General features: G+C 39.0%; 2 protein-coding genes across 7 annotated transcripts in view; one reads left to right on the top strand and one right to left on the bottom strand.

The window, feature by feature from the left end:
- Window positions 1–14,857, top strand: part of ANKRD6 (ankyrin repeat domain 6) — a 171,513-nt gene that overhangs the window by 114,613 nt on the left and 42,043 nt on the right. The gene's annotated exons all lie outside the window — the stretch shown is intronic.
- LYRM2 (LYR motif containing 2) overlaps window positions 4,447–14,857 on the bottom strand; it is a 62,249-nt gene continuing 51,838 nt past the window's right edge. For all 3 annotated transcript variants that reach the window (XR_013635554.1, XR_013635551.1, XR_013635549.1), the window contains one exon: window positions 4,447–4,708. The gene's annotated coding sequence lies outside the window, so the exon portion shown is untranslated. The remainder of the gene's footprint in view (window positions 4,709–14,857) is intronic.

Raw genomic sequence — 14,857 nt, forward strand, 5'->3', positions numbered from 1 at the left:
GCAACTTAGAGACTAACAACTTTATTTGAGCAGAAGCTGTCGTGAGCTAAGCATCCGATGAAGTGAGCTGTAGCTCACAAAAGCTTATGCTCAAATAAAGTTGTTAGTCTCTAAGGTGCCACAAGTCCTCCTTTTCTTTTTGCTTTTAAAATTCATCACCATAGAGGAGAAAATTGGTGGGGAAGGGAAATCTTGAGGCTCTGCAAAAAGTTCAGGGTATCCTTCAGAGAGGAAGGAATAAAAGCTACCTATTCTTGTAAGATAAAGGTACCTGAGCTGTAATCATGTATTGTTCCTTAAGAGAAAGGTCCTTTGATAGTATGGGCTAAACTCTGGCCGCACTTAATGTGCAATCTCAGTGCAATTCCAAGGTTGAGGATTATAAACTTCATTTTCTATTCCAGGGTTGGAAAGTCAGGATTTGGCCCATTGTATCAAAGGACTTATAACAACACTTATAGTGAGATTTAAAAAAGAATGCAATTGAAATGAACCAACTGCCAGCTCTAACCATGTTATAAATAATATTTGCAAATAGTGCAGGTGACCTATGAAAAATTGCTCAGTCTGAGAGCTAAATATAGAAGAGTTTGAATCTGAACACAAATAGGCCTGAAATGATTTTTCTCAATATTTGTTAATCAAATCTGAATGTGAGAGGAATACGAATGGAAGATGGTGTTTTCTCCCTCGCTCCCTCTTTTTTTATTTTATTTTAAACCACAAAAACTTGGAGTACTCCCATCCTCCTCTGAAGTTTCCTAGTGGTCACCACATAAATCACAAGCCAAGATTCTCTGTGAAAAAGTGTCATTAACATTTAAAAGAAAAACATTTCTAGGAGCTGAAGAGAAGACATACAACCAGCCCTTCAGGGGTTTTTACCTCACACTTAGTGATGTGTGAGGAGATGTTTTATTTGAATAGGTCAGTGGCTGCCTGTGAAGGAGCTGACTGCATCTCCCACCCCAGCAACTAATTTTGCATATAGTTGGTTGTCACTGGAACCTGCTTTGCTTGCTAATGAGGCTTGCCCCTAGCTTTCTACTGCCTAGTCACAAAGCTAGTTAGGATGTTGCAGGACTGCGTGTAAGGCAGGAGCCATGAGAGAGGGAGAGAGAGGGAGTGGGTGGGTGGGAGAGAGAATGTGACAGAGTGAGAGATGGAAAGGCTGGTCTGTGGTCTGCTACAGAATTTTAAAACTATACAAATTAGTTGGGGAGGTGGAAGTGGGTGAGGTTAGACCTGCAAGGTCTATCAGATCTGGGAAAAGCTTAGTATTTGGCAAAATGCTGCCCTGAGGCATATTTAGTTTTAATTACGTTCATGGATCAATTGAGAACACAAAATTTGACTGTGAATATTAGCCTCCACAACACAGCTCTAAGGGCTGTCGGTAGGTTTTAAACAGAAAATGTGAATACATTAGATAAGGTGTAGAAATGGATTGGAATGATCTATCAATGACACCTGCTTTTTGAGATGCTCCCTTTGCCGTGTTTGGATCATAGTTATTTATTTTTAAAGCCAGAGTGCCCTGTGGGAAAATCAGTTTTACAGGGTTTTTTCCTGTTTATTGACCACAACCAGATGGCCTCTTGTTGATATGGTGACACTCAGTGCATAGGCCATAGTCATAGCAAATGTAAAAAGCTGTAGTAAAATTCTTCCTTTGACTCTGTTGTCCAAGCATCTCTGCTTGTCATGATCTGTCTAAAGAAAGATATTTGAATGGTGGTGGGATTTTTAATAAGAGGACTCAACTTTGGATCTGTAGTGTGCCCTGATGGTAAGGAAAGTATTAAAGGAACAGCAGGCACACTACACACTCTCATCCCCACTATAATTTTGAATGCAGGTTCCACATAGTGTCAACTGAAAAATCCAGTGCTCTGCATTATAGATTCCAGTGTAACCATGGAGCTGATTTAACTACTCCATCAAATTAGTTAATGTAAACTATGGTTCTAATGTGAGATCAGTAGATAATGACTTGGTACCGATATAGTCTAACTTTGAATTATTGACAACTTCCGTTTGTTACAATGAGTGCAACGGAAGTGCAAATTATGACCTGACCCTGAATATATGTTTGATTTATTACTGAATGTTCGTGATGGTGATAAAATCTGTTGGATGTCTCAGTCCACCAAAAAAATTCAATTTGTTTTGGAGTACAAGTTCAGGTTGATTCTAGAGCTAAGTAAAATTCAGCAAATTTCATTTGCAGAGGATCATATATATTTTAGATCCATGTGGCTTCATATCCTCCCCATTTTATTTGTTTTCCACATTTGAATGGGCCTACAATCTCAAAGCAAAAGTCAGTCAACCACGAACTGTTGATTTTGCAACAAAATTATCCCAAGGTGCAAACTTCTATATCAGCCCAGGTTCACAAGAAAGGTCTGTGAACTTTTCTGTGAATTTAGTATGAGTTTGGAGTTCATAACAAATTATGAAGCATGGTGAGTTTCACATGGCATGAGTTACAATGTGAACTTTAGTTGGTGCTTATTGTTTATCCCAAGTGGCACATCACTCCATGACTATTACTGATTTAAATTTTTCAAACCTGCGTAATAAAAATAATAAAATTTAATAGCTGATTGTTCTAGTATGACTGAAACACAGATTCTCTCTTCTTCCTCCCTAACAGAAAAGTCTTTACAAAATTAACCATAAATAAAGATCTGTTTATTCAGATCTGTATTTTATGCCTGATCTGTACTCTACATCTTTTATTTACATTTGTCAGTTTTTGCTGTCAGAGTTGACATTACATTCTATAAGATTTACCCTTAAAGGAAATTACAATCAGGGGCCCTGATCTTGTCCTCTTACCCAGGAAAAATTCCTCTTGAAGTCGTCAAGAGTTTTCTTGGAGTAAGAAGTGCAGAAGCAGACCCTCAGTTTGGAGGAAAAGGAAAAGTTCTGTTGTACTTTAGGACACCAAATCGATTGCAAATGTGTGCTGGGAAGTGTAGCTGGCTTCACAAAACACTATACAGAAATATGCATGCCTGAAGTAGCTGGGCTCTAGAGCAAGCTATTTGTCTAGAAATTCTTTATAGTTCTTTATCCTCAGTTGATTTATTGGGCACCAGTCAAGTAAAAGTGAGACTTGTTTACCTTTCAAAACCAAGTCATTTAAAATGCTGGCAAGCCAATCCAATTCTCTTATCCTAAAAATGAAAGGTCACATGATGTGTTCATCGCTGCTTCAATAAACAAGAGTTTTATTGCAAAATGCTGTTTTAGTTTAGACTGCTATGTCTATATGTAAAGTGCTGTTTGCATTGGCTAGATGTTTGCATAGTATGAATAAAACTAAAGAAAGAAAATTCAATATAATTTTCATTAACGCTGAAATGCCCACTTCAGTGTTTGCTCAAAGATTTTTTTATTGTTTGTTTTAGTCAGATTAGTAATTGTGTTCAGCTGAGACTGTCAACTTCCATTGAAGTCCATAGGAGTTGCATGCATACAGCACCTCCACTGAAGTCAATAAGAGTTGAGGGCACTCAGAATCTTTTCAGGTTTTATATTTAAAATATAATAGGACAGCCCTGAGCCATATGTTCCTCCCCTTTTTCTACTTCCCTGGGCTTCATTACCTGTTACTCTGGCTCTTCACTGAAGCACTGTAAATGGTGATTTCCAAGTGCCATGGTTTGGATATTTCTGCAGCTATTGTGCAGTAATTATTAAATTGTAAAACCTACCTGTAAGGGTGTGGGCCCTTTGGGGTGTCACCTCATGTGCTGGGATTTAATTGAGTCAGACTGTTCTGCCAGCCTGGGTCCCCTTTACCTGGCCTTGCTGGGTGAGGCTCACAAGCCTTTTCCAACCAAGCACACAGGCAGGGCCACACCCAGCTGCACAGAGAGACAGAGATCTGCTTTGGAATGATTCAGCCTCAGGGGCTTGCCCCAACACCCTGCTGTCCATTCCCTTTAAGGGGTACAAACCAAAAGGTTTTATAAATTTGCCCCCTCCCTCAGTGTGGAAGGAGATATGCACAAATTCTTGCAGCCCCCCCCCATTAGAAATTACAGAAACTGTTTCTGATAATAAACAAAACAAATTTTATTAACTACAAAAGTGAATATAAGAGATAATAGACAGAACAAAGCAGATTACTGACCAACTAAAGCAAAATCCGCAAGCTAAGCTCAATATACTTAAGAAACAGCTTACAAAATGTAATTTCTTATCCTAAATATTATTTTAGGCAGGTTGCAAAGTTTCTGTGGTTCAGAGTTCCAGTTATATTTTCAGACTGGACACCTATCTCAGTCTGGACTCCCCCCTTGCCTTCCCTTCAGGTTGCTTTAGCAGTCTCTCTTCTTGGGCAGACAGGCCATGAAGAGGAGGAGCCCCCTTTGCCTTATTCCCCCTCCCCCCTTAAATAGGATTTGTTTCCCAAACTTGACCCCCCCCCCCTCCCTTCCAGTGGAAAGTTACAAGAAGTCCTAGGTAATGTTTAGTATCAGGTGACAAGACCACCTGACCTAGTAGTGTCACAGCATCCATGAGTCAGTGGCAGTATGGAGCATTGGCAGGAAGGCCAAGCCTTTTCACAGTCCATTGTCCTCGCTGATGGGCCAGCCGCCCTGTCTGGCTTTTCCATTGTAGTACTTGAAGTGTTAGCAGTGGGCATCACCCAAAGCAGCATAGTTGAAATACAGATACATAGTCAGTATTCCTAATTTCAGATACAGAAATGATAAAGGAATACAGATTGGATAATCACATTCAGTAAATCATAACCTTTCCAATGATATCTCACATGAGCCATCTTGCATAAAATATATCTCAGTTATGTCATATTCATATCATAAGTATATTTTCATAAAGAATATGGAGTGAAGTGTCACACTACCATTCCCACTTTACATTACAATTATTATTGTGCTGCTGGGAAGTACACATACCAATTATGCTAATCCTGCAAAGGAGCAGTCACCACAAATGGTGAGCTGCTACCACAGAGCAAAAATCAGAGAACTGGCTGGAACAGGGTAGAGCTAGGAATCAATAGTTCAAACAGTCTCTGAGTTCATAAGGGAACAAAAATACCCCTCTTTTACAGGTACACATCAATAGCCCCATCCCTGGTCCCAGCCAGCACTTACTTCATGACAATTCTTTCCCCTTGACCCTCATAAGATTCTATTTGTATTGTTGCCCTTTTTGGCCTGAGTGATTAGCCAATATTCTGGGCCGTGACGGGTTGCTTCTGTTAGCAGGAGAAACTGATGATGCAAGTCAGGTACTTCTGTAATTCAATCCTGTGTATCTACAAAAATGTACACAAAGCCCTGATTCCTTGAACACAATAGAAACAAACAGCAGCAGGCAGTTTCCTTGCTCAGCAATCCAACTCGATCGCCCCTGTAGGACGTGGTTTAGGTATATTTGTGTGGCAGCATGGGGAATGCCACTGAGTGTGCGTCACCTGCTCTGGGAATAAATACAAGACTTCAGCCTTCAGGACCTTCAGTCTTTTCATGAGCTACTTTTTGAGTTTAAAAAATAAATCCATCAATCTGAAAATGTGGGCTGTTTGATCCAATAGACTGGGTCATTTAAAAATAATTGGCTGCCAAAATTGAAAAAAAAACCCCAACCCTGCTCAGTTAAACTCTTAAATGATACTGTACTTTGCCTTTTCTCCCCAGAGTTAGGGAGTAGTAGTCACCTTCATTTTAAATTTCCTGCCTTTTTCTCAGTTTGTGACACAACTTTCTTTTGGGAAAGTTACTAATGGATGAATGTTTTAAATTGAAGTTTTATTTCTCTTTGATTAGGCATGAGTGAATTCTGTAAGTATATTTAATTCTTGCTATGATTTAATTAGTGTTCTGTGTCCACTTATGATTGCTGCTGTTATAGCTGCCGCATGGAGCAACAGCTAGAGTATCACTTTCAAAGGCCTTTTTTGTTTGCAACTATGTTCAGCTTTGGATGGGCATTGTGTAGTGAAGGAAGCTTGGCTGTGTAGGTGTCTAGAGACAGCCTGTCTTGTACAGTGCATGAGATGACCTTTCCTTATTGAACACTGAGGATACAAATAAATATTGAACAACTCTCCCCTCTGTGGAGCACCATGTGACCTGCTCACTGAATGAGACAGTGAACTGGCAGAAATAATATATTGTCTTGTAATTAAAGAATGTGTCGTAGTGAATGTGCACCTAGGGCAAAGGGAAGGATATGCAGTCAACCCTAACGTTGGCATTTTCTGACTTGAGTGCTTTCCATAGCAACCTTAATGCTGTTCTAACATTTTTTTACTTTTATTAATAGTAATAATTACTATTTAGCATTTGTAGCTGGTGTCATGGGTAACTTGGATGCTCCTCAGAAAGAGGAGAGACATACTGCTAACTCTGAGAGTTTACAGTTTACAATTCTGCAAATTCTAACTATTAAGTTTCAGAGGAACAGCTGTGTTAGTCTGTATTCGCAAAAAGAAAAGGAGGACTTGTTAGTCTCTAAGGTGCCACAAGTCCTCCTTTTCTTTTAACTATTAAGTGTAGTTCCTATGACTGTGAGCCCATTGAAGTCACGGAATTATTCTTTTTGATGCCAGTGTGACTAATCACAATAGTTGGGACTATGCTGTGTAATAAGTGTTTGGAGGATGAGGCCCAGCGTTAGCTGAGACATGACATCAGGGAGATGTACTTCTAAACTTTTGAGGTGGCTTGTTTTCACTGGTTGTATTGCAAAAAAAGAGTAGTTGTTTGTCATGCTGTGATGCATGACTAGAAAGGGTTAAGCATCCCGCTAACTAAATAACCCTCAAAAGACATGTGAGGAGGTAATGATTGTGTTTTTGTGTATTTACATATATATGAGTAGGGTCCGACAATGTAATCAACAGTCCCTGTATATGCTGTAATTCTGATAATTCAGAGGTCAAAAGAACATCCTATCATTTAAATGAATTGTAAACACGGGATATCTCAGTATTCATCTCTCTTTGAAATGTATAGCAAACAGGGTGGATATAATCAATTTTTTTATTTAAATAGGTTTTTTCCTCAAAAAGCATTTTTATGAAAAAAAAAACAATCCTAAAGATAGTTTTAATTAAGATACATTATAGCTCAAAGATATCTCATTATGGAATAGGGATTATAAATTCTAATTCCATAGTATGAGACAATATATTCATGTAATGTTTAAAAAAATTTTGTAAATGAGTTACAATAGTTCATGGATTAGGGACCCAATCTGATGGGGTTCCAGGGGCTACTGTATAGATTATTTAAGTTAATCTTTCTATCTCAGTGCTCAGTCTAGAAGATACCATGAGAGATGCTTAGTTTTGCAGTTCTCAAAGTGTGGATTTGTGTCTCCAGAGATAACATGCTTGTTAACAGCAAAAATGTTTTTCAATAAATAAATAATATATAGAGGTGAGAAATAACAGACCTCAAACCTATTGTTCCTCTGCAAATTTGTGTACACAAAGTCAATCCCTTATCTCTTTCTAAAAGTGCAAAGTTTCAAAAAGTTCATTGAATAGAAGATTGTTGGGGGCGGAAGAGATCTGGACAAGGAGAAGAAGTCTTGAGATAAATGTGAGAAGTGAGGGACAGGCAGTAGAAACAACAGGGAAACTGTTTGAGCAGCATATTCCAGAAGTCTTGAGGTCTTTCTGAGTGTAGCCTTCATTGATTTGAGATCTACCATACCATTCTCTCATGAGAAGGGAAAACCTATAATGGCAGCAGGCTGTAAAAGAGACCCAGTTCGGGAATATTTTAATGAAGTTCCTCTACCTGTGGATAAGACAGGCATGCATGCAAAATGCAAACAGTGCAGCAAAGAAATGCAAGGCCTGGTTGCCCAAATGAAACAACATCATGAGAAGTGTTCCTTCTCAGGAGGATGCTGCCTTGAAGATGATGAAAGGAACGTGTCAGAATATGCAGGATCTTCAGGTTGGTAAACTTTTTTATTTCATAATTCTTCCTTAAGGACTGCCTGTCTTCCTTCTGGGCTATTCTTGAATTCTCATGTTTGAGCAAAAAATATAGTTGTTACTCTATGGTACTATCTGTTTAGATGCAGTTGTGATAAAAAATAAATAGCTGAAATAAGCAGATCTTCCTTTTACAATTTCACCTTTAAAGTAGTATTGAGTGTCAGTGAATGCAATGAGTAATACTAAATGAGCAGTATGGTATTAATAAATAACTGCATTGACTTATTTTGTTTAGGAGAAACCATCCGCAACATACAATTCTGAAGACTATCCACCTTCAAGATGACCATCGTTTTCTATAGTTTCAGAGTTATCTGCCAATGATAGTGTTTCAGTCACATCATGTATGTCACATAGCCACAGTATATCACCTGTAGCAAAAAGAAAAAAACCCTCCATCATTCAGAAACAACCATAGATAAGTTTGTGATAAGAACCAGCAGATGACAAAAAAAGGTAATTGATGAAAAAATTACCCAGTTTGTTTATGGAACAAACTCTCCTTTTCATTTGATTGAGAACCCACACTTCATTAACATGGTTCAGTCATTAAGACCAGGATACAGTCACCCAATGGAACAAATGTCTCAGGCAAATTGCTGGATAAAGTGTACGAAAGAGAAATTGAGCAGTGTTGCAAAAGGTCTAGAGGGTGAAATTGTAAACCTGAGTCTTGATGGGTGGAGCAGTCTCCACAATGATCCTGTTGTATGTGCTTGTGTGACAACAGAAGAAGGGAATGTCTTCCTTACAGAAACAATTGATAGATCAGGAAATTCACACACAGCAGAGCACTTACAAGAAGTAGCAGTAAAAGCTATAACAAACTGTGAAAAAAAGTTCAAATGTCTAGTACACAGCTTAGTCAGACAATGCTGCAAATGTATACACGATGTGAAGAAATTATTTAGAAGAGAGTGAAGACATTGCCAAGCTAATAACATACTGTTGTAGTGCTCATTTGATGCATCTCCTAGCCAAAGACTTCAGTGTTCCAGAAATAAAGGCGAATGTTGTTGAAATTGCAAATTACTTCCATAACAACCACTTTTCAGCAGCTGCTCTGAAAAAAGTGGGAGGAACCAAGCTAACTCTCCCACAAGACGTGAGATGGAACTCAGCAGTGGACTGTTCTGAGCACTACATCAAGAACTGGCCTAATCTGATGACAGTTTGTGAACAAAATCCTGAAAAAATAGATGGCACTGTCACAGCCAAGGTTCTCAACATTGGGCTTAAGAGACATGTTGAACACATGCTGAGTCCCCTGAAGCCTATTTCTGTAGCCTTGAACAAAATGCAGGGAAATCGCTGTTTTATTGCTGACGCTGTTGAAATTTGGAAGGCACTGAGTGAGATCTAAAAAGAGAAATATGCAAGGACAGAGTTAAATTACAAGCATTTAAATAACGAATGGGACGAACACTATCTCCAGCTCATTTTCTTGCAAATACTCTCAATACTCAGTAACAGGGTCAAACCTTAACTGCTGAAGACAAGGAGTTGGCTATGACATGGACATCCAGCAATCATCCCTCCAGAATGCCAACTATAATAAACTTCAGAGCTAAGGGTGAACCATTCAAGAAATCTATGTTTGCTGATGATGTTTTAAAGAAAGTCACACCAGTGACTTGGTGGAAGTCACTTAAGCACTTGGATTCAGAGACTGTTGAAGTGATAATCTCACTTTTAACAGCAGTAGCTTCTTCTGCTGGTGTAAAAAGAATATTTTCTTCCTTTGGACTAATTCATTCCAAATTGAGAAATCGTTTGGGACCTGAAAAAGCAGGAATGCTTCTTTTTCTTTTCCAGATTATGAAGAAACAGGAAAATGAAGGTGAAGATGACCGAGTTAGCTGCAGAAGTCAATATTTTAAGTTTCTCATGTTGACCTGGCTCACATAGTCGATTTAATTTTTTTAAAAAATATTTCATTTAACTATTTGTTAAAAACAATTTGAACAAAAACAAACCTGATTTTAAAAACTTGAATGTTTAACTAAATTCAAGAATTCATATGCTTGTTTTGTTAAAATATTATGTTTGTTATTGGAAAAAAAAATCCAGAATACATAACGTTGTTGTTTTAGTTAAATAAAACAATTTAAATGTCTGTCTGATGATATTCTCTTCTAATACAGCGTGGCAAGAAAATCCTCCAAATATTAATGATTAACCTGTTGAATTGGAGATAGTTCACCTCCAGATGACTTCATAAATATCTGCTTCAATTACCTTTGGTAAATTAAATAACCAAAGAATCATTCCTTTTCTGATATAGCTGTAAAACTAATCTGAAAAGTTTTCAAAATTAAAAAATGTATAGTGTGTACCTTCTAAAAATAAAACCTACATCTATCTCTGAGTTGTGAAGAATATGTATTAAGGTTATAACAACCAACAAGAATGCACTTTCATGTAGAAATCCATGATTAAATTGAGTCTTCCTGACTAATGAGTTAAATCATGATTTAAATCAAATCCACCGTGATAGCAAATAATCTGTGAATTGTGGAGGAACAAGCAAATTGCCTTATGTTAATTCTGTAGCTAAATACCTCCTTCAAAGTCATGCTAATTACCTTTTCAACTCCCAACTTTTCAAAAGACATGACATTGTATAAAAGATCCTTGGGTCCTGATTCTGTCATCTCAGATCTGCTTAGGCTTCATCAGGGTAGTTTTGAGTCACAAGACTGAGGTCCCAGTTATGCTGGTACACCCTGAATATGATATTTGGACATTGGACTATAACCTATGAACTATTGCTAAAAGAACTCTTTGTAACTACAAAGCTCACCATCTCTGCTATGAATCTGAATCTTAAGAACTGAATTCATGTCTGTATGTATATTGATCTTTTAACCATACTCTCTTACGTTTTTTAATAAATTTTAGTTTAGTTAATAAGAATTGGCTATAGCGTGTATTTGAGTAAGATCTGAAACATTCATTAACCTGGGAGGTAATGTGTCCGATCCTTTGGGATTGGTAGAACCTTTTCTTTTATATGATGAAATAAAATTTTCAGAAATCATCATATTTGACGTTGGTACCTGGATGGAAGTCTGAGGCTGGATTACTTTAAGGGAACTGTGTTGTTTGGACGTCTGAGTAACCAGTGAGGTAATAAAGAAGCTGTTTTAATGCTGACTTGGTAAATCTAAGTATTGGAATATCCACCAGCTTTTTGGAAATTGTCTGCCCTATTCTTTGCAGTTCACCCTAATTGAGTGACCACAGCTGGCTCCTCACTAGGACCCTGGTTACAAATGCTTTTTTGTTGTTGTCATTCTCTGTTTGACAAAACATCACAGGAGAAATCTGCTAAACTTAATAATCATTCTGTTAAAATGAGGAAGACTCACCCAAGAGGCAATTCCAGGAGGTAAGCACGGTGAGGGCTTGTCTTCACTACAGGGAGATTGACGCTGCAGCAGGAGTAGATCGGAGAGTGCTCTGCCATCGATTTAGTGGGTCTTGACTAGACCGGCTAAATCGACCTCTGCTGCATTGATTGCAGCAGCATCTATCTCCCAGTGGTGAAGATGAGCCCCGAGAAGAGTAAGGTAAGTCAACCAAAGAGTGTCTCCTGTCAATGCAGTGCAGTGAAGACACTGGGGTAAGTCGACCTAAGTTATATCTACTCCAGCTACATTAAGCAGATAGCTGGAGTAGTGTAACTTAGATTGACTTACCCTGGTAATGAAGACAAGCCCTGAGACAAAGCAGGACAGTGTTTGCTTTGTCGCTTATCACAATGTAATATGTGTAGTTTGATACTGGGATTCACTGGGACTGCAGAACATGTTCCAGATGGTCTCATTGAACTTAATAGTGAGAATAAATGTGACAAAGGAAAAATGTGTGTAGTATTAAACACATGTGTGTAATTTATCTGTTTTACTCAAACCAGATTGACGAGAGGCACTGCTAGCATAGTGCAGTCTATTTTGACATAGTCACTCCAGTATCATGGGTTTATAAAGTATATTTTTCAGGTAAAACAGAGCATAGCTTTTCTGCAGATCGTAAAGTTAAAATCATATCTATAAAATTGAATTGCATAATGGAATGGTTATAATCATTTTGCTTTGTAGCTAACTCACTGATTTTTTTTTTTAAATCCTGGAACTCGTTGCATTATGGCTAGTCTGTCATTGGTGACACTTCATATAGTATGATAGACATAGAGCTGTCAACAAGGTTTCATCTTGAGCACACATTATTAACAGATCTTGAAAATAATCCTCTATTATTAAGCTAGAAAGGTACCAAAATAAAATAAAAATCAGTACTTTTAGGAATTATTTGGCCAATAAACTAGCAGCTAAGGAGGATTTACATGACTTGTGGCCACCTGAGGCAACAGTTCACATTTGAATAAAAGTTCCTACACACATATAACAAACCATTTTATTGGCTCATTAATCTAAGTTGTTAAAGTCCCCAGTTCATATCTGCATCGTAGACCATGACAACTCCAAAGTTTATCAAGCCAGCATTAGTAATCGGATTTGAAATTATCTATCTATCATATTAAATATTTGTGAGCTGTTTAAAAACTATTAGGTCAGTGATCTGCATATTAAAAAGCCTGTGTCTGTTTTCACAATCACCTCCATGACCAAGCCTTCCTTGCAGTGAGCTGCTGTGAAAGCCTGTTGTTAGCTTGTATTTCCACCTTCACTAGCACCCATATATGCCTTCACACAAGACCTTCTCTGGTGTCATGGTGGAGGATGGCAAATGATGCTGCGGGAGGAAAGACACACTACTTTCAAAAGAGAGACTCATCTTCTTACCCCTCTCTCCCCAAGCCTTGTGGGTAGGGTGCACCCTTTTAAAAAGAAAAAAATACAAATTTGAGCCAAGTGAGATTGTGTTGTCAGTACCCCCCATTACAGCTGGCACTCTAGTGCCACCATTCTGACATGGAATTGTAGAAGACCAGAACAGAACCATGCAAGCACATCTCTATTGCTGCCAGGGTCTGCAGACATGGCATTAACCTTTTATCCAGTGAATAGGGCTGGATAACTCTCTCCCCAAAGTCTGTCAGCCCTGCTACTTGTGTTAGCCAGAGAGGGGCTGCTGGAGAGTGACTCCCAAGCTCTCTCCCACACTGAGTTTGCTGAGAGTTTTTTTTCCACATAGCCCCAGACTCTGCTGGCCTAAGGAGCATGAGCTTGATCTCTGGACCTAAACTCAGTTTTCTTAATTCTCCAGGTTGTACCATTGCTATATCTCCCAACTCCCTTCTGCACCTCCAGTTTTAATGCCATTGGGTATAAAAAGGAGATGCAGTTTCCAACTTTTTATCATGAGTATCAGTTTTTATCATGAGACACATGATATCTGGTATTTTTCTTAAAACTTTGGGCACTGAAGTCATATGGAAACACTAGAATTTCTGCTTTCATTAAAAAAAAATGTTTCTAGCCCTCAACGTTGCAGAGATAAGCTTGGAAACATGAACCCTAAAAGTTGAAAAGCCATCATGCAAATAAAAAGAACTCTAAATTTATTATTTGTAAACCTTACGAATTTTAAGCTAATCTTAGGAGTTTTTGGGGCCTCGTTCATGATATTCAAATGTTAGGGGTTGCCAGTACTGGAAATGAAATGCACAAAGTTATGTGGTATGTATCGTACATTAGTGACACAGATGAACCAAAGCAAGGACATAGAATCAGAGAATCATAGACTTTAAGATCAGAAGGGATCATTATGATCATCTAATCTGACCTCCTGCACAACGCAGGCCAAAGAATCTCACCCACCCATCCTTGTAACAAACCCCTAACCTATGTCTGAGCTACTGAAGTCCTCAAATCGTGGTTTAAAGACTTCAAGGTGCAGAGAATCCTCCAGCAAGTGACCCATGCCCCACGCTGCAAAGGAAGGCAAAAAACTCCCAGGGCCTCTGCCAGTGTGCCCTGGAGGAAAATTCCTTCCCAATCCCAAATATGGCAATCAGCTAAACCCTGAGCATGTGGGCAAGACTCACCAGCCAGACACCCAGGAAAGAACTGTGACATTTTAAGTTGCCCTGAACTTGCTTCCTTAGGCCTAGAGCATGAAGGACATGAGTATCTCCCAGCACTGGAACTAGCCTTCCCTATCAGGCACTGCAGGTCTACAACCAACCATAAGCGATTCTTTTGCTTCCTCTGATCTGCCAGCCCCACCTGCCTGGTGTCATGCTGCTAGTTGGCTCCATGCCAGTTTTCCCATGTGTGTGCCTCAGCTCCTGATCTGACCACCTTACTCCTTAGTTGCAGCCTGACAAAGGAGTCAAGAACAGGTAGGCAAGGGGGGAGATGAGGCAGGAATACAGAGAGGGAGAAGACGATGGGAGAGGTAACTGATAGGGGAGACAGGGTAAATCAGGACTGCATATTCTGCATACTTCAGAAAAGCCCCAGGCAGACAGACTTACTGTCCTAAAAGTTGTGATTTGTTCGACCTCCCAGCAGCCTGAGATCCCCTCTCCCTTTCCTGCATTGTCCACTTCCAAACAGTAAGAAACTAGCTAGTCCAAAGAGTTAAAAACCTGAGACCAAATACATCCCCAGTAAAGTCAATGGAGTTACACCAGGGAGGAACGTGGGCCCTAGGGATTAGCTAGTATCCTAAAGATTAGTATAATCTTTGGAGCCACTATATTTTATATGCCTGAGGTCATTGAATGATGCAGCACGTACCATAATATGTCACAGTACGTGTGCACAGTGGACAGTTTAACAATGGCATGCCCCCGCAATGTGAATTTCCTGAGTTGTATTTGTACGTTTCACAGGTCTTCAGATAACGCATAGGGGTATGTGTGTGCTGTGTGTGTGTGGGGGG

The sequence above is a fragment of the Lepidochelys kempii genome, chromosome 3 (assembly GCF_965140285.1).
Source record: "Lepidochelys kempii isolate rLepKem1 chromosome 3, rLepKem1.hap1, whole genome shotgun sequence".
NCBI lineage: Eukaryota > Metazoa > Chordata > Testudines > Cheloniidae > Lepidochelys > Lepidochelys kempii.